The following is a 26,047-nucleotide window of genomic DNA, read 5'->3' on the forward strand; positions in this document are numbered from 1 at the left end:
TGGCGATTCCGAGATTGTTCGAGAGGTTTGGGGGCTCCATACACCGTCCGCGATGTGCACAAAGGCGAGGGATGACGTAGACGAAACGAGTGCGATCATACCAGCACGAAAGCACCGAATCCCATCAGAACTCCTAAGTTAAGCGTGCTTGGGCGAGAGTAGTACTAGGATGGGTGATGTAACACCCCACATTTCCGAATGTTCGTATAATTTTGGTGATAATGTAAGCATCTATTTTAATTGAAAAAATTGATAGAGTATGGATTAGAGGTAACTTATTTTTAATATTTGGGAGATTTGTTCAAAAAAAAAAAAGAAGAATCTGAGGACCTATATGTAAACCCTAAGGACCTAATCGTGAATATGATAAAAACAAAGACTAATCTGCAAAATGCACCAAATGACAAATCCCACCGCTTAAGCTTCTCTACCTTCGTTCTTAAGGAAGCAGAGAAGGCAGCTCGTGGGTGATCAGGGAAAGAAAGAAAGAAAGAAGAAGAAGAAGAAGAAGAAGAAGAAGAAGAAGAAGAAGAAGAAGAAGAAGAGAAACAAAAATTGGGGCTTTTGTGGTTCTTGCTTTAATCTTTTCACTTTGGGTCAAAATTTTCAAAGGCAAGTGTTCTAACCCCATCCTACAGAAGTATTAGACTCTGTTTTTATGTTGTTTCAAAATAAATTGGAAGATTTTTATTTAGAAACTGATATGTCTCTCTTTGGACTTAAAACCATGGATTCTGAAATATTTTCGGTATACTGACCCCTATACACTGTTTCGGCTATAAGTTTTAGCACAACATGTGAATTCAGGCAGGAACTATTTTTTTTGTAATTAGACTCTTATTTCTTTCGTTTGACACCGATTTTGTAGAATTTGGACACCGAATAGTTACCCAAACATTTTTTTCAAATGAGACTATAGACGCTGTAAAACAGAGTTCAAGATTTTTGACCTATCGATACTAAAATGCCTATAACTCCCTGTTGAAAATTCTGATTTGTACCAAACTGATTTTATTTGAAACTAGATTTGAAAATATTTCTTTTGACATACATTTTGGAAATTTTGGAATTCAATTGCCTACCCTATTATCTATTGAGTCCGACCCTATAAATTCTGCAAAACAGTGATTGTGATTTTGACCTTGTGTTACCAAATCTGAGGTAACTCTGTGTTGGGAGCCCTGTTTCATATGAAATCTGTTCCATCCGAATATAGATTGATATATGGTTCGACCATAGTCTTCTTATGGGTATTGGAGCATAATTGTTATTCTGAAATATTTGTTTGATGTGCCACTGGAATTCTGTCCGAAATCGAGCTTTGGTCGATTTCGCGTATTCTGTTCCATTCCTTTGGATACTTGAATTCGTCTAACCTTCTTATTTGAATTGAGCTAACTATAATTGGATTCCCTGTACACTCTTGCTTCCATTTTCCTTTCTAAAATGAATACATTTGTGAGAGATTTGTATCCTTGCGTCATTTGTTTTTAAAAAGGCACATGTAAGCTTCGTTGTTCCGCGTGTGCTTCCGATATATGCTACTTATTGTTGAAACTGTTAGGATCGAGAGCACTAAGAGGGGGGGGGTGAATTAGTGCAGCGGAAATCTTACAGCAATTTAAAAGCTAAAGCTGCGTTCGTCCGATAAAAAATGATTTCGATATAAAAGCAGAATCACAGTGCAGTTTGCGTCTAAGCGCAGTTTTGCGTCTAAACACAGTTTGCGTCTAAGCGCAGTTTGCGTCTAAGCACAGTTTGCGTCTAAGCGCAGTTTGCGTCTAAACTCAGTTTTACGTCCAAACGTAGTTTTACGTCAAAACGCAGTTTTATGTCGAAACGCAGTTTTGCGTCTAAACGCAGTTTTGCGTCTAAACGCAGTTTTGCGTCTAAACGCAGTTTTACGTCTAAACGCAGTTTTACGTCTAAACGCAGTTTTGCGTCTAAACGCAGTTTTACGTCTAAACGTAATTTTACGTCTAAATGTAGTTTTGCGTCTAAAAGCAGTTTTGAACCTTGAAAAGCGTTTTACGTAGAAAGCAATTTGCAGTTATAAATGGAATCCGAATGTAAGCGTAAACTGCAGTGTGAAGATCGTACGAAAACACGATTTACGTTTGAATGCAGATTCTGAAAGATCAGAGCTTAGAAACTCGTTCGTAAAGGCGCAGAGGGCAGTAGCAATGTAGGAGGTTTGCAGTAATGATAAAGTGCTCAAGGTAAAAGCAAACCAGAGATTTAGAGTGGTTCGGTCAGTCTTGACCTACTCCACTTTTGGCTTCCTCCTCCGACGAGGCCACCGACGTCAACTAGCTGCCTTCCTTCAATGGGCGAAGGCTAACTGCCCTTTTACAGTTTCTCTCCTTTCGATAGGCTCAGGAGACAACCTTTACAGATCCTTTCTCTCCTCTCTTTACAACTCAAGACTTGAAGAACAGAAGGAGGAGAACTTTAGGACTTTACACAAATTTGAGCTCTTAGAATCACTGAAAAGATCAAGAATTCGGTGTGGATCTGTGTCCTTTCAGTGTTGAATGGGTGGGGTATTTATAGGCCCCAACCCAATTCAAATTTGGAGCTCAAAACGATCAAATCCTGGAATTCCGGGATCAGGCGGTTGCACCTCTTGACTGGAGAGGTGGCACCGCCTGGCAGAGCTCGAAGACTGAGCTCAGGCGATTGCACCTCTCTGCCAGAGCTCGAAGACTGAGCTCGGTGGTTGCACCGCCTGGCAGAGCTCGAAGACTGAGCTCCGTGGTTGCATCACCTGGCAGAGCTCAAAACTGAGCTCAGGCTGATGCACCTCTCTACCAGAGCTCGAAACTTGAGCTTTGGCGGTGCTACCTCTTGACAGAGGAGGTTGCACCGCCCAGTCTAGCTCGAAGACTGAGCCCTAGGCGGTTGCACCTCTTGGCTGGGGCGGTTGCACCGCCCAGTCCCGCTGGAAGACATGGCCTGGGCGGTTGCACCGCCTGGCTGGGGCGGTTGCACCGCCCAGTCCCGCAGCCCTGGCGGTTGCACCTCCTGGCCTAGGCGGTTGCACCGCCTGGTGCAATCAGGGTCCGAATGGTTCGCTCCATTCGGCCCAATTTGAATCTTTTCAGGGGCCCAATTGCCCCAAGATTAAGCTAATGGGATCACCTCCCATTTTCAAGCTTAATCATCGTGCTAACTACGATTAACTCTAAGACAACTTCTGCAGCTATGCTCCGATGCGTCAATCGCTTCTTCCGGCGAGTTTCCGGCGAACTTCCGTCGATCATCCGATAAACCCTCAGTGATCCTTCTGCGGACATCCGGCATACTCCTGGACTTTGCGACGATCCACTTGGCGAGTTCCGACGAGCTTCGCTTGGCAAGCTTCTGGACTTTTCGGATCTATTCTCGCTGAACCTCCGACGACCGTCCGAACTTCCGTCGAACTCTCGAACTCCCAACGTGATCATGATCTTGACTCCGGCGCAACACCTGCTGCTTGTCTTACTCTCATCGTAGTTAATCCTGCACACTTATCTCAACACATAGATTAGATAACAAATGACAATTGACTTCATCATCAAAATCCGAGATTCAACAATCTCCCCCTTTTTGATGATGACAATCAATTGATAAAGGAGTTGTCCTTAACTCCCCCTATCTATATGCCATAGTTGAGATAAGTCAACCTTGAATTCAAGACCTAAGAATTCAAGTGACGTATTGATAAGTTAGATCAATTAAACTTATCAATGCTCCCATCATGATGCCCATCATGATGTATCTCTTCAAGAATGATGTCAAGGCATGACATACATCATCAAGTTTGTATGATAGTGTTTGTAACTATTCATCATGTAATCATATAAAGCTACGAAGGACTTTTACATGATGCACACATTTGAGATTTTCTAGCAAGTTTGCATTTACTTCACAAGATAGAATATCAAATCAAGACATGATGCAAACTATAGCACATGTTCACATATCTCTTGGTGATGCAAGGATGGCATAACTTATAACATTGTTTATAGCATCACTCAAGTATTTGCAACTATGACATGGACATGATTATGGCAGTTCAGCTATGACATAGTGTTTATCAATTCATATGTTTCTCCCCCTTTGTCATCAACAAAAAGCATGATAGCATTATCAAGCACATAAAGGAAGTCATGACACATATAATACTTTGAATATCTCTTTATTGTTTGTTGCTTGAAGGAGGAAAGTCATTTTTCAAAAAGTTTTCATAAGAGTGTACAGGAAAATCCCATTTTTAGCATACAAACCGAAAAATGAACTTCTTACATGCATTTGGTTAAAAATATTTGTCACATAATTTGCAACATGCGATGTCAAGGCATGTAATAGTAATAACATCCGAAAAATAATAATTTTTTAAGTATTCGGACACATCAACATTCCTAATTCTCTTCTTATGTAATCAAATTGTTCTTCACATAGGGGTTTTGTAAAGATATCAGCTCGTACGATGCAAATTTTTGTTTGATATCTTGATACAGGGCATGATAGCAATCATATTAGTAATAGCAACCATATCAATGTCATACTGCTGACTTATCAACTACATTGGTATGTTGCTTCATATTTTTCAAGGCATAGGCTTTTAAACCTTTTTAGTTTCAGTGCAAAATCCGAGATAAACAACAAGAGATGTTTGCAAATATGCTTACACAAACAAAGATAACCATATCAGGGTAACATATGTACAGCATATCAGGTAACCATAAAAACAAAGTCCTTCATGAATAACATAAGGAGTTTACAACATGTCATATCAAAAACAGCAGATGTTCATACAAGCTCATTCATGGGGTGGAAGATTAAAGTGCCTAAGTAAAGAGTCAAATTGTCGATGGATTTGCTGCAGCTCGGTTAGGATTTGATCTTGTCGAAGTTCAAGCCGTTCTTGTCTTTGTTCAAATCGGTCCATCCAAATCCCGATATCTTCGATGGATGATGTGTGAGTTTGCTCAACCGGATGTGTTTCCTCAAAGGGACAGATCGGAGGAGATTGGGTACTCCTAAAGACTGGGGTTTCCGGCTCTGGTTCAGGTTCAGGTTCAGGCTGAGGGGGATCAGTTCTTCTAGGCATTCTAACCCAGTTACCATTTCTATAGTGACATCTTAGTCGGTGAAGTAGATTTTTGTTTATTATGCTGAATCTATCTACTTTCATTACTTCTTCTTCTAGTGGTATTTGAATGTCGTAAGCTTTCATTATTCTAGTAATTATTCCACCATATGGGAGCATCATATCTTTCTTAGATAATTCTAACATGTTTTGTTGGATCAGATAGCCAAGACAAATGTCACGTCCTTTCATGATTAGGTACATAATTCCTAATTCTAATTGACTCACTTCATCATGATGGTATTGTTTAGGAAGAATTATACTAGTCATGATATGATGAAGTATCTTAGTGTTAAAAGGCAGTAGATGTTCACAACTTTTAGGAACAGATTCTATGTTAGGATCGGCAAGGATTGTTCCTAAGGCTTCAACGTAGGATGTTTCAATGGTTTTTTCATCCCATAATCCTTTAAAGTAAAGTCCTATGCTTTTCATGGGAATACCTATCATATCACAAATGAATCTATCAGTGATTGAGATGTGTTGTCCTAAGAGATAGGTTGACATCCTTTCTTCATCATCTATTTGCATGTTGTTGTAAAACAATCTAACTAGTCTAGGATAGATGGGTTCGTTGATCTGCAAAATTGAAAGTAGATTTAGGTTTGCAAACCATTGGATAGTCTCTACATCTCTTAGTTCATTCAGATCTACGTATTTTCCCTTATTGATGCTTCTTAGTTCGAAGGAGAGAAATTTTTCAGCATGGTTTTTGGAATCAAAAAGAGTGAGATCAAACTCTTCTACTACTCTCCTCTTTCCCTTATCCCTTGAGGATCTTCTAGAACCCATAGCTACTGCTGTTTAAAGAGATAAAGATAAACAAGAGTGAACAAAACAGAATTTTAGAGGTTCTTAGAGAATACCTTAGTGAAATCTTCAAAATAGGGAGAGATTCTTGATGTTTTGCTCCGAAATGGGAGGTATTTGGGAGGCTAAATGGAGTGAAATGAGGATGGAGGAGGCTTGGAGGAGTGGAGAATGAAGGGGAAGTGAGTTGGGGTCGGTTTCACCGCCGGCCCTAGTGAGGGTTTAAAAGGGCAGAGTTGCGGGCGGTTGCACCTCTGGCTGGAGCGGTGCAACCGCTGGCAACTCGTGATGGCTGGAGGTGCCACCGCTGGCTGGAGAGGTGCCACCGCTTGTAGGTAGTGAAAATTGTAATTTGATCAGGTAGGTTTTGTTTTGAGGAGAGTTTTGATCCATAGCAATTAACGTTGCTTACATGATTACGTGTGTGTTTTGTTTCAAGGCACAATCGCTTGTACGATCAAGATAGAACTTTTTACGTGCATACTCCTAATGTCGTACATGTGTTTGTGATTTGAAAAGTCACATTAGGTTGTATCCAATTTGCTTTTGTGATTTCATAATTACCACTTGTTGTTGTCTCCGAAGGTGACATATCCTTCGTTTATGCTAGTGAGCTTAGAGAATTGGGATGAATCTCCGGTCATATGCCTTGAGCATCCACTGTCAAGGTACCATCTCTTGCTCCTAGCTTGCGATGGTTTAGTTTTCTACAGGAAAGGATGATGTTTAGGTACCCATTTGCTTTTGGGTTCCTCACAAATAGATCTACATTTTTTATCATGTTGCATAGAATTTGTCATGGTTCCTTTAGGAACCCATATCAATTTGTTTGGACTCCATTTCCTGAATGGACAATAATGTGTCTTGTGACCAAACTTGCAACAAAAGTTGCATTTGCTTCTAACATGTAAGATGGGGCCTTTTACAAAGGTAGTTGGATTTTGGTGAGGACTCCTCACAAATCCAATCCCACTTCTTTTGGGAGCATGACCCTTGTTTGTAAGGATCATGTTTAATGACTTGCTACCAACCTCGAATTTCTTCAAGGTGTCCTTAAGTAGGAAGTTTTCTTTTTGACAGATTTCTAGATCATGACATTTTATACATGAATTTAAACTATCATGATATTCGATTTTTAACTTATTAAAGTCACAAGTAAGACTATCATGTACCTTTTTTAGCAATTTGTATTTTCTATTTATAACTTTGCATTCATCAAATAAATCATGGAAGGCATTTAATAATTCATCGAAAGATAAATCAACATCTAATAAATCCGTTACCTCCTCTCCGATGGCCATTAAGGCGTAATGAGCAACTTGCTCGGTGTTGGACTCCTCTTCTTCAGATGCGCTCGAGTCATCCCATGTTGCTTGAAGAGCCTTCTTCTTTGATGTTCTTCTTTTGACTTGGGGACAATCATTCTTGTAGTGTCCCGGCTTTTTACATTCGTAGCAGATCACTTGGTCCTTCTTGGGTTCAAGTTTATTTTTCACATCGTTTTTAAACTTGTTTCTTTTGAAGAATTTCTTAAACTTTCTTGTCAAAAGTGCCAAGTCATCATCACAGTCCTCATCACTTGAGTTTTCTCTCAAGTGGCATTCAGAAGTTTTAAGTGCCATATCCTTCCTGTTCTTTGGAAGGATGTCTTCTTGCTCTTCATGAGCTTTGCAAGTCATTTCGTAGGTCATTAATGACCCGATTAGTTCTTCAAGAGGGAAGTTGCGCAGATCTTTTGCCTCTTGAATGGCAGTGACTTTAGGATCCCAACTTTTAGGAAGGGATCTTAGTATTTTATTTACGAGTTCAAAATCCGAAAAACTTTTTCCGAGTCCTTTTAGACCGTTGACGACATCCGTGAAACGGGTAAACATGTCGCCAATGGTTTCACTCGGTTTCATTCGGAAAAGTTCAAAAGAATGCAGTAACAGATTGATTTTTGACTCTTTCACTCTACTTGTGCCCTCGTGGGTCACTTCAAGTGTGTGCCAAATATCAAATGCAGTTTCACAAGTTGAAACACGATTAAACTCGTTTTTATCAAGTGCGCAAAATAAGGCATTCATAGCCTTTGCATTAAGAGCGAAAGCCTTCTTTTCCAACTCATTCCAATCGATCATTGGAAGAGAAGACTTTGAAAATCCGTTTTCAACAAGGTTCCACAGTTCAAAATCCATACAAATAAGAAAGATCCTCATTCGGGTCTTCCAGTAGGTGTAGTCCGTTCCACTGAACATGGGTGGACGTGTAATAGAATGCCCCTCTTGGTTTCCGGCGTAAGCCATCTCTCTTGGGTTTTAATCCTTTAGAGAGTTAACCTCGCTCTGATACCAATTGTTAGGATCGAGAGCACTAAGAGGGGGGGGGGTGAATTAGTGCAGCGGAAATCTTACAGCAATTTAAAAGCTAAAGCTGCGTTCGTCCGATAAAAAATGATTTCGATATAAAAGCAGAATCACAGTGCAGTTTGCGTCTAAGCGCAGTTTTGCGTCTAAGCGCAGTTTGCGTCTAAACACAGTTTGCGTCTAAGCGCAGTTTGCGTCTAAGCACAGTTTGCGTCTAAGCGCAGTTTGCGTCTAAACTCAGTTTTACGTCCAAACGCAGTTTTACGTCAAAATGCAGTTTTACGTCTAAACGCAGTTTTACGTCTAAACGCAGTTTTGCGTCTAAACGCAGTTTTACGTCTAAACGCAGTTTTACGTCTAAACGCAGTTTTACGTCTAAACGCAATTTTGCGTCTAAATGCAGTTTTACGTCTAAATGTAATTTTACGTCTAAATGTAGTTTTGCGTCTAAAAGCAGTTTTGAACCTTGAAAAGCGTTTTACGTAGAAAGCAATTTGCAGTTATAAATGGAATCCGAATGTAAGCGTAAACTGCAGTGTGAAGATCGTACGAAAACACGATTTACGTTTGAATGTAGATTCTGAAAGATCAGAGCTTAGAAACTCGTTCGTAAAGGCGCAGAGGGCAGTAGCAATGTAGGAGGTTTGCAGTAATGATAAAGTGCTCAAGGTAAAAGCAAACCAGAGATTTAGAGTGGTTCGGTCAGTCTTGACCTACTCCACTTTTGGCTTCCTCCTCCGACGAGGTCACCGACGTCAACTAGCTGCCTTCCTTCAATGGGCGAAGGCTAACTGCCCTTTTACAGTTTCTCTCCTTTTGACAGGCTCAGGGGACAACCTTTACAGATCCTTTCTCTCCTCTCTTTACAACTCAAGACTTGAAGAACAGAAGGAGGAGAACTTTAGGACTTTACACAAATTTGAGCTCTTAGAATCACTGAAAAGATCAAGAATTCGGTGTGGATCTGTGTCCTTTCAGTGTTGAATGGGTGGGGTATTTATAGGCCCCAACCCAATTCAAATTTGGAGCTCAAAACGATCAAATCCCGGAATTCCAGGATCAGGCGGTTGCACCTCTTGACTGGAGAGGTGGCACCGCCTGGCAGAGCTCGAAGACTGAGCCCAGGCGATTGCACCTCTCTGCCAGAGCTCGAAGACTGAGCTCGGTGGTTGCACCGCCTGGCAGAGCTCGAAGACTGAGCTCCGTGGTTGCATCACCTGGCAGAGCTCAAAACTGAGCTCAGGCTGATGCACCTCTCTGCCAGAGCTCGAAACTTGAGCTCTGGCGGTGCTACCTCTTGACAGAGGAGGTTGCACCGCCCAGTCTAGCTCGAAGACTGAGCCCTAGGCGGTTGCACCTCTTGGCTGGGGCGGTTGCACCGCCCAGTCCCGCTGGAAGACATGGCCTGGGCGGTTGCACCGCCTGGCTGGGGCGGTTGCACCGCCCAGTCCCGCAGCCCTGGCGGTTGCACCTCCTGGCCTAGGCGGTTGCACCGCCTGGTGCAATCAGGGTCCGAATGGTTCGCTCCATTCGGCCCAATATGAATCTTTTCAGGGGCCCAATTGCCCCAAGATTAAGCTAATGGGATCACCTCCCATTTTCAAGCTTAATCATCGTGCTAACTACGATTAACTCTAAGACAACTTCTGCAGCTATGCTCCAATGCGTCAATCGCTTCTTCCGGCGAGTTTCCGGCGAACTTCCGTCGATCATCCGATAAACCCTCGGTGATCCTTCTGCGGACATCCGGCATACTCCTGGACTTTGCGACGATCCACTTGGCGAGTTCCGACGAGCTTCGCTTGGCAAGCTTCTGGACTTTTCGGATCTGTTCTCGCTGAACCTCCGACGACCGTCCGAACTTCCGTCGAACTCTCGAACTCCCAACGTGATCATGATCTTGACTCCGGCGCAACACCTGCTGCTTGTCTTACTCTCATCGTAGTTAATCCTGCACACTTATCTCAACACATAGATTAGATAACAAATGACAATTGACTTCATCATCAAAATCCGAGATTCAACAGAAACTGCCCTTTTGTACTCTGGTGTGTGGGATTGTCTGGACCTTTGCCAGAAATGGTAAAGGGTATGCGCTATTTGCCCGCTTTGTGGGGTCCCGTTATGTGGGATATTCTGGACCTTTGCCAGAAATGGAAAAGGGTATGCGCTTGTTGCCCGCTATGTGGGTATGTGATTAGAGCCTGCGATGCTCTGCCGGCCCCCTTTGAATTCACCTAGACGTGGGTGGATGGAGCTCCCAGACGTGGGAGACTTTTGTCAGGTGGTCATTCAGAAATGGATGAATCACATTCTCACTGAGATCCCACTACACCCTCTATATGTTTGATATGACATCCATGTTAGGATCGAGAGCACTAAGAGGGGGGGGTGAATTAGTGCAGCGGAAATCTTACAGCGATTTAAAAACCGAAAGCTGCGTTCGTCCGATAAAAATCGATTTCGATATAAAAGCAGAATCACAGTGCAGTTTGCGTCTAAGCGCAGTTTTGCGTCTAAGCGCAGTTTGCGTCTAAACATAGTTTGCGTCTAAGCGCAGTTTGCGTCTAAGCGCAGTTTGCGTCTAAACTCAGTTTTATGTTCAAACGCAGTTTTACGTCCAAACGCAGTTTTACGTCCAAACGCAGTTTTACGTCCAAACGCAGTTTTACGTCTAAACGCAGTTTTGCGTCTAAACGCAGTTTTACGTCTAAACGCAATTTTACGTCTAAACGTAGTTTTACGTCTAAACGCAGTTTTGCGTCTAAACGCAGTTTTACGTCTAAACGTAATTTTACGTCTAAATGTAGTTTTGCGTCTAAAAGCAGTTTTGAACCTTGAAAGCGTTTTATGTAGAAAGCAATTTGCAGTTATAAATGGAATCCGAATGTAAGCGAAAACTGCAGTGTGAAGATCGTACGAAAACACGATTTACGTTTGAATGCAGATTCTGAAAGATCAGAGCTTAGAAGCTTGTTCGTGAAGGCGCAGAGGGCAGTAGCAATGTAGGAGGTTTGCAGTAATGATAAAGTGCTCAAGGTAAAAGAAAACCAGAGATTTAGAGTGGTTCGGTCAGTCTTGACCTACTCCACTTTTGGCTTCCTCCTCCGACGAGGTCACCGACGTCAATTAGCTGCCTTCCTTCAATGGGCGAAGGCTAACTGCCCTTTTACAGTTTCTCTCCTTTTGACAGGCTCAGGAGACAACCTTTACAGATCCTTTCTCTCCTCTCTTTACAACTCAAGACTTGAAGAACAGAAGGAGGAGAACTTTAGGACTTTACACAAATTTGAGCTCTTAGAATCACTGAAAAGATCAAGAATTCGGTGTGGATCTGTATCTTTTCAGTGCTGAATGGGTGGGGTATTTATAGGCCCCAACCCAGTTCAAATTTGGAGCTCAAAACGATCAAATCGATCAAATCCCAGAATTCTGGGATCAGGCGGTTGCACCTCTTGACTGGAGAGGTGGCACCGCCTGGCAGAGCTCGACGACTGAGCTCAGGCGATTGCACCTCTCTGCCAGAGCTCGAAGACTGAGCTCGATGGTTGCACCGCCTGGCAGAGCTCGAAGACTGAGCTCGGTGGTTGCACCGCCTGGTAGAGCTCGAAGTCTGAGCTCGGTGGTTGCATCACCTGGCAGAGCTCGAAACTGAGCTCAGGCTGATGCACCTCTCTGCCAGAGCTCGAAGACTGAGCTCGGTGGTTGCATCACCTGGCAGAGCTCGAGACTGAGCTCAGGCTGATGCACATCTCTGCCAGAGCTCGAAGACTGAGCTCGGTGGTTGCACCGCCTGGCAGAGCTCGAAACTTGAGCTCTGGCGGTGCTACCTCTTGACAGAGGAGGTTGCACAGCCCAGTCTAGCTCGAAGACGGAGCTCTGGGCGGTTGCACCTCTTGGCTGGGGCGGTTGCACCGCCCAGCCTCGCAGCCCTGGCGGTTGCACCTCCTGGCTGGGGCGGTTGCACCGCCTGGTGCAATCAGGGTCCGAATGGTTCGCTCCATTCGGCCCAATTTGAATCTTTTCAGGGGCCCAATTGCCCCAAGATTAAGCTAATGGGATCACCTCCCATTTTCAAGCTTAATCATCGTGCTAACTACGATTAACTCTAAGACAACTTCTGCAGCTTTGCTCCGATGCGTCAATCGCTTCTTCCGGCGAGTTTCCGGCGAACTTCCGTCGATCATCCGATAAACCCTCGGTGATCCTTCTGCGGACATCCGGCATACTCCTGGACTTTGCGACGATCCACTTGGCGAGTTCCGACGAGCTTCGCTTGGCAAGCTTCTGGACTTCTCGGATCTGTTCTCGCTGAACCTCCGATGACCGTCCGAACTTCCGTCGAACTCTCGAACTCCCAACGTGATCATGATCTTGACTCCGGCGCAACACCTGCTGCTTGTCTTACTCTCATCGTAGTTAATCCTGCACAACAAAACAAAACTTCAATCGAGACAATTAATCCTAAGCAATTAACCAAGTTGTCCGACATGTCATTGGTCCCTCGACGCTTCGTCCGATTCTTCGGCGCATCGTCCTCTTCTGCAGCCTATTGCCCAATCGGCCAGTTGACTCCGCAACTCCGATATCCTTGGCACAATACCCGCTCTTCTTGGCCCGATGCCCGAGTCCACGGCCCGAAGCCTTCTGTCGATACGTCGACCGATCCACCGGCCCGACGTCCAATCTTCTGACATGTTCCTTCGGCACAACATGATTTTCCTGCTTTAATTGTCTCATCCTGATCAAAGCATCCTGCGTCACTCAAAACGCAGATTAAATCATAAACATATATCAAGTAGTTTCATCATCAAAATACGAGATTCAACAATCTCCCCCTTTTTGATGATGACAACCACTTGATGACGGAGTTAAACTTAACTCCCGGAGTTTAAACAAACTCCCCCTATCAATATGCCATATTGATAGAACCTTGAATTCAAACTGAATTCAAGTCATTGCAATATTCATCATAAATACTTGCAATACGTCAACATGAACATATGCATAAACTTATGCATCACATGTCATGTCATCAACATACTTTCATCAACATACTTCTCCCCCTTTGTCATCAACAAAAAGGAGAAGTATCACAATCAAGTGTTTGTGATATTGATTCAACTCATTGCATGAAAAACATAGTATCAAGTGTTACATCATGCTTAGAACATTCATGCTATCAAGTTTTAGATATGCAAGTTTTATAGCATATAAGATAGCACTTTTGGTAATGTTCAAGATAGCAAGTTCTACATCATGCAAGCTAGCAAATTAGAGATGTTCAAGAAGGCAACTTTTGCTTCTAGAAAATTTTGCTCACTTTGCTAGATGCGCAAGTTAGCATTTTTGCCTCTTGAGATAGGCAAGATAGCACATTTGCTTCTTTTGAGATAGCAACTTTTTGCTTCTCTTTAGACCAACAAGCTAGCAATTTTTACGATATACAAGTTTCACAATATATAAGCTAGCAAAAATTTCAAAAGCAAATGCAAGATAAATTTCTTGTGTAAGCTCATGATTCTTGCTTCCTATTGCAATGTGCAAATTGCAAGTTTTGCTTCTTGAGATATTCAAGATAGTGATGTTCAAGAAGACAATTTTTCTTCTTGAAATAAGCAAGTTAGCAATCTTTGCTTCTTAAAATAGGCAAGCTCGCAATCAAGTTTTTGCATCTTCTTGACTTGTACAAGCTAGCTATCTCCCCCTTTGTCATTGTAAAAAAGAAAGAGAGAATACAGTTTTGTAGTTCTCTTTTCCTTTTACAACGATTTCAAAATCATGACAAATGATGAATAATCAAGTTATGAATGTCAAGATAATTTTTCATCATGAATATTTTATCATAGCATGCATCATTATCATAAATTGAAGTATTACATGCATGATATCATATCACCATTCATAATTACATTAATATTTCAATATAACAATTTCTTCTCAAAATGTGTAACTTGGCACTCATAGCATTTTAAATCATGATTTACATTATATGCAATACATCACATCATAATTAGAAAGCACAAGTATTACATGCATAATTGCACATCATAAATGTTTCATATCATGATGGTATCAATTTTGTCAAATTATATCCTACCATGCATGATCAAAACTTCTCCCCATTTTATCATTGAAAACAAGAAGAAAGTAGGGGGTAGAGCATAAAAGTGTTAAATATTTCAATCATTTCAAGGCATTTACATCATAGATCAAGTCATGATTCGTGATTCATCATAAAGCAAGTTAGTTTTTAATCATCACATAAGGCTTTTAAGGAATTTTTGAAACATAGGAGAATGATTAATTTAAGCGTACAATGTTTCAATCCAATTCAAGTCATGAATATCAATGCTTTCATATTGTGAGTATCAATTCATGAATACCATAAGATATTATTTGTGACTTCAATTTTGCAAGATCAAGATTATGATTTAGATAAAACTTATTCAAATTAAATCATTAACTTGAAGTTCATAATCAAGTCATTAAAATTAATTTCGAGATTCATAAAATATCATGAAATCATTAATCTCGATCAAATGGGAAAAGCATTTTTTAAGAGATTCCTTTTCATCTAAGCATGCCTTAGTCTTTATATGCCAAATTAAGATAAGCATGAAAGTTCAAGACATAAGGCAAATAAATCTTGTATTATGAAATATACGATATCAAGGCTCATGATTCATTCGAAAAGATATAGTACAAAGAGCAACTTGAAACATTCTTATCAAGATCACATTTTAAAATATTCCAAGTTTCAAGATATCAATATGACACTTCATTGAATTGCATTTCATTTGAAGAACTCCTTTTTGATAAATGTAGGGAGCATAATGAACGATCTTGATTTATAAAGAGCTCCATGTTATAATTACCAAGATCATGATTTTAATAATTATTCTCTTTAGCAAAGAATCACAAAAGCACTTTATTTTTGCATAAGAAATCTCATTGTATTATGATTTATAAATTCTTTTTCTGCACATGAATCATAGGAGATATGAACGTGAAACAAATCTTTGCAAGCAAAAACACTATCATTCATATTTCAAGATGGAATTTATAAGCAGGAATCATTTCATCAAATCCATTTTAGAAAAATATTTTTCATAAGTGTATGAGAGAATCTGATTGTTAGGATACCAATTGTTAAGTGAATCCAAAAATGAAATTAACACTCATATATTCAGACATGATTTTTGCTATAGATCTTAAAATTAAGTCAAGAAGATCAAACAAGCTCATGATCATGGATAACTTAAAATCACATGCATAAAATTGTTAATAACCATTTCATATTACATCTTTATGTATTATTTTAAATCAAACGTGATTTCATTCAACAATGTTAATCAAACATGATACACATTATTACTTCTTAACCATGATCAAAATCATTTTGTTTGTTTATCATAAAATATGCAATATTATTTTCGAAATTATCAGCATGATCATAATTTTTTGTATTTTTATTTTTAAACATGTAATTTTCAAGAAAATTAGTTCTAAACTAAAAAAGAAAATATATCATGAAAGCATCAAGTAATTTCAAAATAAACCAAAGGCATTTTAATTACCTCAATGTCGTAAGCTAGTAAGGCGTAGTTTGCCGCCTCGCTTTTGTTGACTTTCTCGTCTTCAAATGAGCTCGATTCATCCCAATTTTTGTTCTTCTTCTTGCGTTTAAAGCAAGTAGTTCCATTCTTTTTGCTTTTTAATTTTCGTTTCATTTGTAGTTTAAGTTCACCATCACTTGAGCTTTTGCTCGAGTGGTCTTCAAATGTTCTATGTCCCAAATCCTTCCTGTTCTTTGGAAGGTGGTTCTCAAGTTCTTCACGTGCATTGCACGTCATTTCATATGTGATCAATGAACCAATTAGTTCTTCAAGTGGAAAATGGTTCAAGTTTTTCGATTCTTGAATAGCAGTTACTTTTGAATCCCAAGTTTTAGAAAGTGAGCGCAAAACTTTGTTAACGAGTTCAAAATCCGAAAAGCTTTTACCAAGTGATTTTAAACCATTGACGACATCCGTAAAACGGGTGTACATGTCAACAACGGTTTCGCTTGGTTTCATATGAAAAAGCTCGAAATCAAGCAGTAAAATATTAACTTTCGAGTCTTTGACTCTACTAGTTCCCTCGTGCGTGATTTCAAGAGTGCGCCAAATATCGAAAGCCGTTTCACACGTAGAAATCCGATTGAACTCATTTTTGTCCAATGCGCAAAATAAGGCATTCATAGCCTTTGCGTTTAAAGAAAAATTCTTCTTCTCCAAAACCGACCATTCGTTCATCGGTTTGGAGGGAAGTTGAAAACCGTTTTCAATGATATTCCATAAATCCAGATTTAGAGAAATTAAGAAAACTCTCATTCGAGTTTTCCAATAAGTGTAGTCCAATCCGTTAAAGAACGGTGGACGAAAGACCGAACAGCCCTCTTGAAAAGTCATTTCTCTCGGGTGTAAATCCGAAATGAGAAATACCCCACTCTGATACCAATTGTTAGGATCGAGAGCACTAAGAGGGGGGGGTGAATTAGTGCAGCGGAAATCTTACAGCGATTTAAAAACCGAAAGCTGCGTTCGTCCGATAAAAATCGATTTCGATATAAAAGCAGAATCACAGTGCAGTTTGCGTCTAAGCGCAGTTTTGCGTCTAAGCGCAGTTTGCGTCTAAACACAGTTTGCGTCTAAGCGCAGTTTGCGTCTAAGCACAGTTTGCGTCTAAGCGCAGTTTGCGTCTAAACTCAGTTTTACGTTCAAACGCAGTTTTACGTCCAAACGCAGTTTTACGTCCAAACGCAGTTTTACGTCTAAACGCAGTTTTGCGTCTAAACGCAGTTTTACGTCTAAACGCAGTTTTACGTCTAAACGCAGTTTTACGTCTAAACGCAGTTTTGCGTCTAAACGCAGTTTTACGTCTAAACGTAATTTTACGTCTAAATGTAGTTTTGCGTCTAAAAGCAGTTTTGAACCTTGAAAAGCGTTTTACGTAGAAAGCAATTTGCAGTTATAAATGGAATCCGAATGTAAGTGAAAACTGCAGTGTGAAGATCGTACGAAAACACGATTTACGTTTGAATGCAGATTCTGAAAGATCAGAGCTTAGAATCTTGTTCGTGAAGGCGCAGAGGGCAGTAGCAATGTAGGAGGTTTGCAGTAATGATAAAGTGCTCAAGGTAAAAGCAAACCAGAGATTTAGAGTGGTTCGGTCAGTCTTGACCTACTCCACTTTTGGCTTCCTCCTCCGACGAGGTCACCGACGTCAACTAGCTGCCTTCCTTCAATGGGCGAAGGCTAACTGCCCTTTTACAGTTTCTCTCCTTTTGACAGGCTCAGGAGACAACCTTTACAGATCCTTTCTCTCCTCTCTTTACAACTCAAGACTTGAAGAACAGAAGGAGGAGAACTTTAGGACTTTACACAAATTTGAGCTCTTAGAATCACTGAAAAGATCAAGAATTCGGTGTGGATCTGTATCTTTTCAGTGCTGAATGGGTGGGGTATTTATAGGCCCCAACCCAGTTCAAATTTGGAGCTCAAAACGATCAAATCGATCAAATCCCAGAATTCTGGGATCAGGCGGTTGCACCACTTGACTGGAGAGGTGGCACCGCCTGGCAGAGCTCGACGACTGAGCTCAGGCGATTGCACCTCTCTGCCAGAGCTCGAAGACTGAGCTCGATGGTTGCATCGCCTGGCAGAGCTCGAAGACTGAGCTCGGTGGTTGCACCGCCTGGCAGAGCTCGAAGTCTGAGCTCGGTGGTTGCATCACCTGGCAGAGCTCGAAACTGAGCTCAGGCTGATGCACCTCTCTGCCGGAGCTCGAAGACTGAGCTCGGTGGTTGCATCACCTGGCAGAGCTCGAGACTGAGCTCAGGCTGATGCACCTCTCTGCCAGAGCTCGAAGACTGAGCTCGGTGGTTGCACCGCCTAGCAGAGCTCGAAACTTGAGCTCTGGCGGTGCTACCTCTTGACAGAGGAGGTTGCACCGCCCAGTCTAGCTCGAAGACTGAGCTCTGGGCGGTTGCACCTCTTGGCTGGGGCGGTTGCACCGCCCAGCCTCGCAGCCCTAGCGGTTGCACCTCCTGGCTGGGGCGGTTGCACCGCCTGGTGCAATCAGGGTCCGAATGGTTCGCTCCATTCGGCCCAATTTGAATCTTTTCAGGGGCCCAATTGCCCCAAGATTAAGCTAATGGGATCACCTCCCATTTTCAAGCTTAATCATCATGCTAACTACGATTAACTCTAAGACAACTTCTGCAGCTTTGCTCCGATGCGTCAATCGCTTCTTCCGGCGAGTTTCCGGCGAACTTCCGTCGATCATCCGATAAACCCTCGGTGATCCTTCTGCGGACATCCGGCATACTCCTGGACTTTGCGACGATCCACTTGGCGAGTTCCGACGAGCTTCGCTTGGCAAGCTTCTGGACTTCTCGGATCTGTTCTCGCTGAACCTCCGACGACCGTCCGAACTTCCGTCGAACTCTCGAACTCCCAACGTGATCATGATCTTGACTCCGGCGCAACACCTGCTGCTTGTCTTACTCTCATCGTAGTTAATCCTGCACAACAAAACAAAACTTCGATCGAGACAATTAATCCTAAGCAATTAACCAAGTTGTCCGACATGTCATTGGTCCCTCGAGGCTTCGTCCGATTCTTCGGCGCATCGTCCTCTTCTGCAGCCTATTGCCCAATCGGCCAGTTGACTCCGCAACTCCGATATCCTTGGCACAATACCCGCTCTTCTTGGCCCGATGCCCGAGTCCACGGCCCGAAGCCTTCTGTCGATACGTCGATCGATCCACCGGCCCGACGTCCAATCTTCTGACATGTTCCTTCGGCACAACATGATTTTCCTGCTTTAATTGTCTCATCCTGATCAAAGCATCCTGCATCACTCAAAACGTAGATTAAATCATAAACATATATCAAGTAGTTTCATCATCAAAATACGAGATTCAACAATCTAGAGTTTTGGTGAGTTATTTCTGTTCATACTCTGGATAAGATTGATATGATTGCAACGTCAAGGACGACGTTTGAGCTCTTGTACGATATGTGTACCTATATGCTCTGAAAGGCTTCATTCACTGATGATTTTGCTTCGAAATGTTCCATATGCCGTTGATATGCTTCGAAACATTTTATATGCCATTGATAAGCTCCAATATGTTTCCTTTGTTTCTGATATGCTCCAAATTACTCTATGCTCCATCTGTCAGGAACCAAATATGCATGATTGAAAGGACAAATTGTGATTCTGCTCCTAATGATATTATGTCTACGAAATCGTATATTCTGCTTTGTGTTTTGAAACTGTATCTCTTTGGAAATTGTACCATTTTGATATGGATATGTTAGTCACTTGCTGAGCTCTTTATGCTCACCCCGTTTGTTGATAAATTTTTCAGGATAGCGTATCGCTTGCTTAAATGTTAAGAATGGGCTGAGGCAGTGGAAAGTTTAGAAGACGTTGGGCAGAACTTTTGTTAGCATATATGTAGTTGTGTATAAGCTACCTTGCATCTAATGAAATGTGACTATGAATCTAAACCTGGGGATTTTGTGTAAGTTAATGGATCCCTCATGTATAGGGTTTTGGAATGTTAAATTAAATTCGTGTAATGATATGAACTTATGGTAAATCGATGTTTGTGGTGACTGCATAGAATTCCCCACTTGTGGATTTACACTGTGGTTTTTATTTTGATGAGTTGAGTTCAGATTGTATGAATTATCGAGTGATGTGTGCTATGTTTATCAATTGCATAGGGTTATGAAGTGGTAGATTATAGAAGTGAAAATTTTGATCTGAATGTTTTCTTAGTGACCTCAAATGTGTGTTTGGATCCTGGGTTAGTTGTGATGAAAATTTTAAAGATTATCGATATATTTTGTGGGGGCGTGACAGGTGACCCCCTGGGAAGTCCTCGTGTTGCACTCCATTTTACGGCCCGAGCGACCAAAACCTCTCCCGTCGACCTCAGAGGCGATGGTTTCGGGCATCGGGATTTGCCGTGACCGCTACGCTTTCAGTCTCGTGGAGCTCGGAGAGAGGTTTCCGGAATGGAGTCGCAATAGCGATTCCGAGTTCGTTCGAGAAAGACCCGATGGTTTCGGCTTGCCGTGTCCGGTACGCGGTGGGCATCGGAGAGATCCGACAATGGCGATTCCGAGATCGTTCGAGAGGTTTGGGGGCTCCATACGCCGTCCGCGACGTGCACAAAGGCGAGGGACGATGTAGACGAAACGAGTGCGATCATACCAGCACTAAAGCACCGAATCCCATCAGAACTCTAAAGTTAAGCGTGCTTGGGCGAGAGTAGAACTAGGATGGGTGACCCCCTGGGAAGTCCTTGTGTTGCACTCCATTTTGCGGCCCGAGCGACCAAAACCTCTCCCGTCGACCTCCGAGGCGATGGTTTCGGGCCTCGAAATTTGCCGTGACCGCGACGCAGTCAGTCTCGTGGGGTTTGGAGAGGGGTTTCTGGAATGTGGTCGCAATAGCGATTCCGAGTTTGTTAGAGAAAGTACCGATGGTTTCGGCTTGCCGTGTCCGGTATGCGGTGGGCATCGGAGAGATCCGACAATGGCAGTTCCGAGATCGTTCGAGAGGTTTGGGGGCTCCATACGCCGTCCGCGATGTGCACAAAGGCGAGGGACGACGCAGACAAAACGAGTGCGATCATACCAGTACTAAAGCACCGGATCCCATCAGAACTTCGAAGTTAAGCGTCCTTGGGCGAGGGCAGTACTAGGATGGGTGACCCCCTGGGAAGTCCTCGAGTTGCACTCCTTTTTGCGCCCCGAGTGACCAAAACCTCTCCCGTCGACCTCCGAGGCGAAGGTTTCGGGCCTCGAAATTTGCCGTGACCGCGACGCAGTCAGTCTCGTGGGGCTCGGAGAGGGGTTTCCGGAATGTGGTCGCAATAGCGATTCCGAGTTAGTTCGAGAAAGTCCCGATGGGTTCGGCTTGCCGTGTCCGGTACGCGGTGGGCATCGGAGAGATCCGACAATGGCGATTCTGAGATTGTTCGAGAGGTTTGGGGGCTCCATACGCCGTCCGCGACGTGCACAAAGGCGAGGGACGACGCAGACAAAACGAGTGCGATCATACCAGTACTAAAGCACCGGATCCCATCAGAACTTCGAAGTCAAGCGTCCTTGGGCGAGGGCAGTACTAAGATGGGTGACCCCCTGGGAAGTCCTCGTGTTGCACTCCTTTTTGCGCCCCGAGCGACCAAAACCTCTCCCGTCGACCTCCGAGGTGATGGTTTTGGGCCTCGGAATTTGCCCTGACCGCTACGCTGTCAGTCTCGTGGAGCTCAGAGAGAGGTTTTCGGAATGGGGTCGCAATAGCGATTCCGAGTTCGTTCGAGAAAGTCCCGATGGGTTCGGCTTGCCTTGTCCGGTACGCGGTGGGCATCGGAGAGATCCGACAATGGCGATTCCGAGATTGTTCGAGAGGTTTGGGGGCTTCATACACCGTCCGCGACGTGCACAAAGGCGAGGGATGATGTAGACGAAACGAGTGCGATCATACCAGCACTAAAGCACCGAATCCCATCAGAACTCCGAAGTTAATCGTGCTTGGGCGAGAGTAGTACTAGGATGGGTGACCCCCTGGGAATTCCTCGTGTTGCACTCCATTTTGCGGCCCGAGCGACCAAAACCTCTCCCGTCGACCTCCGAGGTGATGGTTTCGGGCATTGGAATTTGCCGTGACCGTTACGCTTTCAGTCTCGTGGAGCTCGGAGAGAGGTTTCCGGAATGGGGTCGCAATAGCGATTCCGAGTTCGTTCGAGTAAGACCTGATGGTTTCGGCTTGCCGTGTCCGGTACGCGGTGGGCATCGGAGAGATCCGACAATGGCGATTCCGAGATCGTTCGAGAGGTTTGGGGGCTCCATACGCCGTCCGCGACGTGCACAAAGGCGAGGGACGACGTAAAGAAAACGAGTCCAATCATACCAGCACTAAAGCACCGGATCCCATCAGAACTCCGAAGATAAGCGTGCTCGGGCGAGAGTAGTACTAGGATGGGTGACCCCTTGGGAAGTCCTCGTGTTGCACTCCTTTTTGCGCCCCGAGCGACCAAAACCTCTCCCGTCGACGTCCGAGGCGATGGTTTCGGGCCTCGAAATTTGCCGTGACCGCGACGCAGTCAGTCTCGTGGGGCTCGGAGAGGGGTTTCCGGAATGTGGTCGCAATAGTGATTCCGAGTTCGTTCGAGAAAGTCCCGATGGGTTCGGCTTGCCGTGTCCGGTACGCGGTGGGCATCGGAGAGATCCGACAATGGCGATTCCGAGATTGTTCGGGAGGTTTGGGGGCTCCATACGCCGTCCGCGACGTACACAAAGGCGAGGGATGACGTAGACGAAACGAGTGCGATCATACCAGCACTAAAGCATCGAATCCCATCAGAACTCCGAAGTTAAGCATGCTTGGGCGAGAGTAGTACTAGGATGGGTGACCCCCTCGGAAGTCCTCTTGTTGCACTCCATTTTGCGGCCCGAGCGACCAAAACCTCTCCCGTCGACCTCCGAGGCGATGGTTTCGGGCATTGGAATTTGCCGTGACCGCTACGCTTTCAGTCTCGTGGAGCTCGGAGAGAGGTTTCTGGATTGGGGTCGCTCTCCCGTCGACCTCCGAGGCACCTCTCCGGATTGGGGTCGCTCTCCCGTCGACCTCCGAGGTGATGGTTTCGGGCATCGGAATTTGCTGTGACCGCTACGCTTTCAGTCTCGTGGAGCTCGGAGAGAGGTTTCCGGATTGGGGTCGCAATAGTGATTCCGAGTTCGTTCGAGAAAAGCATCGAGGAGATCCGACAATGGCGATTCCGAGATCGTTCGAGAGGTTTGGGGGCTCCATACGCCGTCCGTGACGTGCACAAAGGCGAGGGACGACGTAAACAAAACGAGTGTGATCATACCAGCACTAAAGCACCGGATCCCATCAGAACTCCGAAGATAAGCGTGCTCAGGCGAGAGTAGTACTAGGATGGGTGACCCCCTGGGAAGTCCTCGTGTTGCACTCCTTTTTGCGCCCCGAGCGACCAAAACCTCTCCCGTCGACCTCCGAGGCGATGGTTTCGTTCGAGAGGTTTGGGGGCTCCATACGCCGTCTTCGACGTGCACAAAGGCGAGAGACGACGCACACAAAACGAGTGCGATCATACCAGCACTAAAGCATCGGATCCCGTCAGAACTCTGAATTTAAGCGTGTTTGGGCGAGAGTAGTACTAGGATGGGTGACCCCCTTGGGAAGTCCTCGTGTTGCATTCCTTTTTACGCCCCGAGCGACCAAAACCTCTCCCGTCGACCTCTGAGGCGATGGTTTCGGGCCTCGGAATTTGTAGTGACCGCTACGCAGTCCGTCTCGATGGGCTCGGAGATAGGTTTCCAGAATGGGGTCGCAATAGCGATTCCGAGTTCGTTCGAGAAATTCCCGATGGTTTCGGCTTGCCATGTCCGGTACGCTGTGGGCATCGGAGAGATCCGACAATGGCGATTACGAGATCGTTCGAGAGGTTTGGGGGCTCCATACGCCGTCCGCAACGTGCACAAAGGCGAGGGACGATATAAACAAAACGAGTGCGATCATACCATCACTAAAGCACCAGATCCCATCGGAACTTCGAAGTTAAGCGTGCTTGGCCGAGAGTAGAACTAGGATGGGTTACCCCCTGGTAAGTCCTCGTGTTGCACTCTCTTTTGCGCCCCGAGCGACCAAAGCCGCTCCCGTCGACCTCCGAGGCAATGGTTTTGGGCCTCGGAATTTGCCGTGACCGCCGAGAAAGTCCCGATGGTTTCGGCTTGCCGTGTCCGGTATGCGGTGGGCATCGGAGTGATCCGACAATGGCGATTCCGAGATCGTTCGAGAGGTTTGGGGGCTCCATACGCCGTCCGCGACGTGCACAAAGGCGAGGGACGACGCAGACAAAAGAGTGCGTTCATACCAACACTAAAGCACCGGATCCCATTAGAACTCCGAAGTTAAGCGTGCTTGGGCGAGAGTAGTACTAGGATGGGTGACCCCTTGGGAAGTCCTTGTATTGCACTCCTTTTTGCGCCCCGAGCGACCAAAACCTCTCCCGTCGACCTCCGAGGCGATGGTTTTGGGCCTCGGAATTTGCCATGATCGCTACTTTATCAGTCTCGTGGAGCTCGAAGAGAGGTTTCCGGAATGGGGTCGCAATAGCGATTCCGAGTTCGTTCGAGAAAGTCCTGATGGTTTCGGCTTGCCGTGTCCGGTACGCGGTGGGCATCGGAGAGATCCGGCAATGGCGATTCCGCGATCGTTCGAGAGGTTTGGGTGCTCCATACGCCGTCCGCGACGTGCACAAAGGCGAGGGACGACGCAGACAAAAGAGTGCGATCATACCAGCACTAAAGCACTGGATCCTATCAGAACTCCGATGTTAAGCGTGCTTGGGCGAGAGTTGTACTAGGATTGGTGACCCCCTGGGAAGTCCTCGTGTTGCACTCCTTTTTGCGCCCCGAGCGACCAAAACCTCCTCGTCGACCTCCGAGGCGATGGTTTCGGGCCTCAGAATTTGCCGTGAAAGCTACATTGTCAGTCTCGTGGGGCTCGGAGAGAGGTTTCCGGAATGGGGTCGCAATAGCGATTCCGAGTTCTTTCGAGAAAGTCCCGATGGTTTCGGCATGCCGTGTCCGGTACGCGGTTGGCATCGGAGAGATCCGACAATGGCGATTCCGAGATCGTTCGAGAGGTTTGTGGGCTCCATACGCCGTCCGAGACGTGCACAAAGGCTAGGGAAGATATAAACAAAAAGATTGCGATCATACCAGCACTAAGGCATCGGATCCCATTAGAGCTCTGAAGTTAAGCGTGCTTGGGCGAGAGTAGTACTAGGATGGGTGACCCCTCGGTAAGTCCTCGTGTTGCACTCCTTTTTGAGCCCCGAGCGACCAAAACCTCTCCTGTCGACCTCCGAGGCGATGGTTTTGGGCCTCGGAATTTGCCGTGACCGCTACTTTGTCAGTCTCGTGGAGCTCGAAGAGAGGTTTCCGGAATGAGGTCGCAATAGCGATTCCGAGTTCGTTCGAGAAAGTCCCGATGGTTTCGGCTTGCCGTGTTCGGTACGCGGTGGGCATCGGAGAGATCCGATAATGGCGATGCTGAGATCGTTCGAGAGGTTTGGGGGCTCCATACGCCGTCCGCGACGTGCACAAAGGCGAGGGACGACGCAGACAAAACGAGCCTATAGATGCTGTAAAATAGGGTTCAAGATTTCTGACCTGTCGATACTAAAATGCCTATAACTCCCTGTTGAAAATTCTGATTTGTACCAAACTGATTTTATTTGAAACTAGATTTGAAAATTTTTCTTTTGATATATAGTTTGGAAATTTTGGAATTCAATTGCCTACCCTATTATCTGTTGAATCCGACCCTATAAATTCTGCAAAACAGTGATTGTGTTTTTGACCTTGTGTTACCAAATCAAAGGTAACTCCGTGTTGGGAGCCCTGTTTCGTATGAAATTTGTTCCATCAGAATATAGATTGATATATGGTTCGACCATTGCTTTCTTATGGGTATTGGAGCATAATTGATATTCTGAAATATTTGTTTGATGTGCCACTGGAATTTTGTCCGAAATCGAGCTTTGGTCGATTTCGCTTATTTTGTTCCATTCCTTTGGATATTTGAATTCGTCTAACCTTCTTATTGGAGTTGAGCTAAATATGATTGCTTGGAATCCCTGTACACTCTTGTTTTTATTTCA

The 26,047-nt window shown here is 44.5% G+C and overlaps 11 non-coding genes and 1 pseudogene across 11 annotated transcripts; all 12 read left to right on the forward strand.

Moving 5' to 3' along the window:
• The first annotated feature begins 20,548 nt into the window (after window positions 1–20,548).
• On the forward strand, window positions 20,549–20,667 carry LOC135621123 (5S ribosomal RNA). The gene has a single exon (XR_010490349.1). It is a non-coding gene; the product is annotated as a 5S ribosomal RNA (ribosomal RNA).
• Window positions 20,668–20,974: 307 nt separating this feature from the next.
• LOC135620840 (5S ribosomal RNA) lies at window positions 20,975–21,093 on the forward strand. The gene has a single exon (XR_010490071.1). It is a non-coding gene; the product is annotated as a 5S ribosomal RNA (ribosomal RNA).
• Window positions 21,094–21,400: 307 nt separating this feature from the next.
• Window positions 21,401–21,519, forward strand: LOC135620860 (5S ribosomal RNA). Its single transcript, XR_010490090.1, has one exon. It is a non-coding gene; the product is annotated as a 5S ribosomal RNA (ribosomal RNA).
• Window positions 21,520–21,826: 307 nt separating this feature from the next.
• Window positions 21,827–21,945, forward strand: LOC135620707 (5S ribosomal RNA). Its single transcript, XR_010489944.1, has one exon. It is a non-coding gene; the product is annotated as a 5S ribosomal RNA (ribosomal RNA).
• Window positions 21,946–22,252: 307 nt separating this feature from the next.
• On the forward strand, window positions 22,253–22,371 carry LOC135620803 (5S ribosomal RNA). Its single transcript, XR_010490035.1, has one exon. It is a non-coding gene; the product is annotated as a 5S ribosomal RNA (ribosomal RNA).
• A 307-nt stretch (window positions 22,372–22,678) lies between these two features.
• LOC135621156 (5S ribosomal RNA) lies at window positions 22,679–22,797 on the forward strand. The gene has a single exon (XR_010490382.1). It is a non-coding gene; the product is annotated as a 5S ribosomal RNA (ribosomal RNA).
• A 416-nt stretch (window positions 22,798–23,213) lies between these two features.
• LOC135620778 (5S ribosomal RNA) lies at window positions 23,214–23,332 on the forward strand. The gene has a single exon (XR_010490012.1). It is a non-coding gene; the product is annotated as a 5S ribosomal RNA (ribosomal RNA).
• Window positions 23,333–23,459: 127 nt separating this feature from the next.
• On the forward strand, window positions 23,460–23,579 carry LOC135621183 (5S ribosomal RNA). The gene has a single exon (XR_010490408.1). It is a non-coding gene; the product is annotated as a 5S ribosomal RNA (ribosomal RNA).
• A 307-nt stretch (window positions 23,580–23,886) lies between these two features.
• On the forward strand, window positions 23,887–24,005 carry LOC135621294 (5S ribosomal RNA; annotated as a pseudogene).
• A 234-nt stretch (window positions 24,006–24,239) lies between these two features.
• On the forward strand, window positions 24,240–24,358 carry LOC135620802 (5S ribosomal RNA). Its single transcript, XR_010490034.1, has one exon. It is a non-coding gene; the product is annotated as a 5S ribosomal RNA (ribosomal RNA).
• Window positions 24,359–24,664: 306 nt separating this feature from the next.
• Window positions 24,665–24,783, forward strand: LOC135621058 (5S ribosomal RNA). The gene has a single exon (XR_010490284.1). It is a non-coding gene; the product is annotated as a 5S ribosomal RNA (ribosomal RNA).
• Window positions 24,784–25,089: 306 nt separating this feature from the next.
• Window positions 25,090–25,208, forward strand: LOC135621188 (5S ribosomal RNA). The gene has a single exon (XR_010490413.1). It is a non-coding gene; the product is annotated as a 5S ribosomal RNA (ribosomal RNA).
• The last annotated feature ends 839 nt before the right edge of the window (window positions 25,209–26,047 follow it).

The sequence above is a fragment of the Musa acuminata genome, chromosome BXJ2-8, assembly GCF_036884655.1.
Source record: "Musa acuminata AAA Group cultivar baxijiao chromosome BXJ2-8, Cavendish_Baxijiao_AAA, whole genome shotgun sequence".
NCBI lineage: Eukaryota > Viridiplantae > Streptophyta > Magnoliopsida > Zingiberales > Musaceae > Musa > Musa acuminata.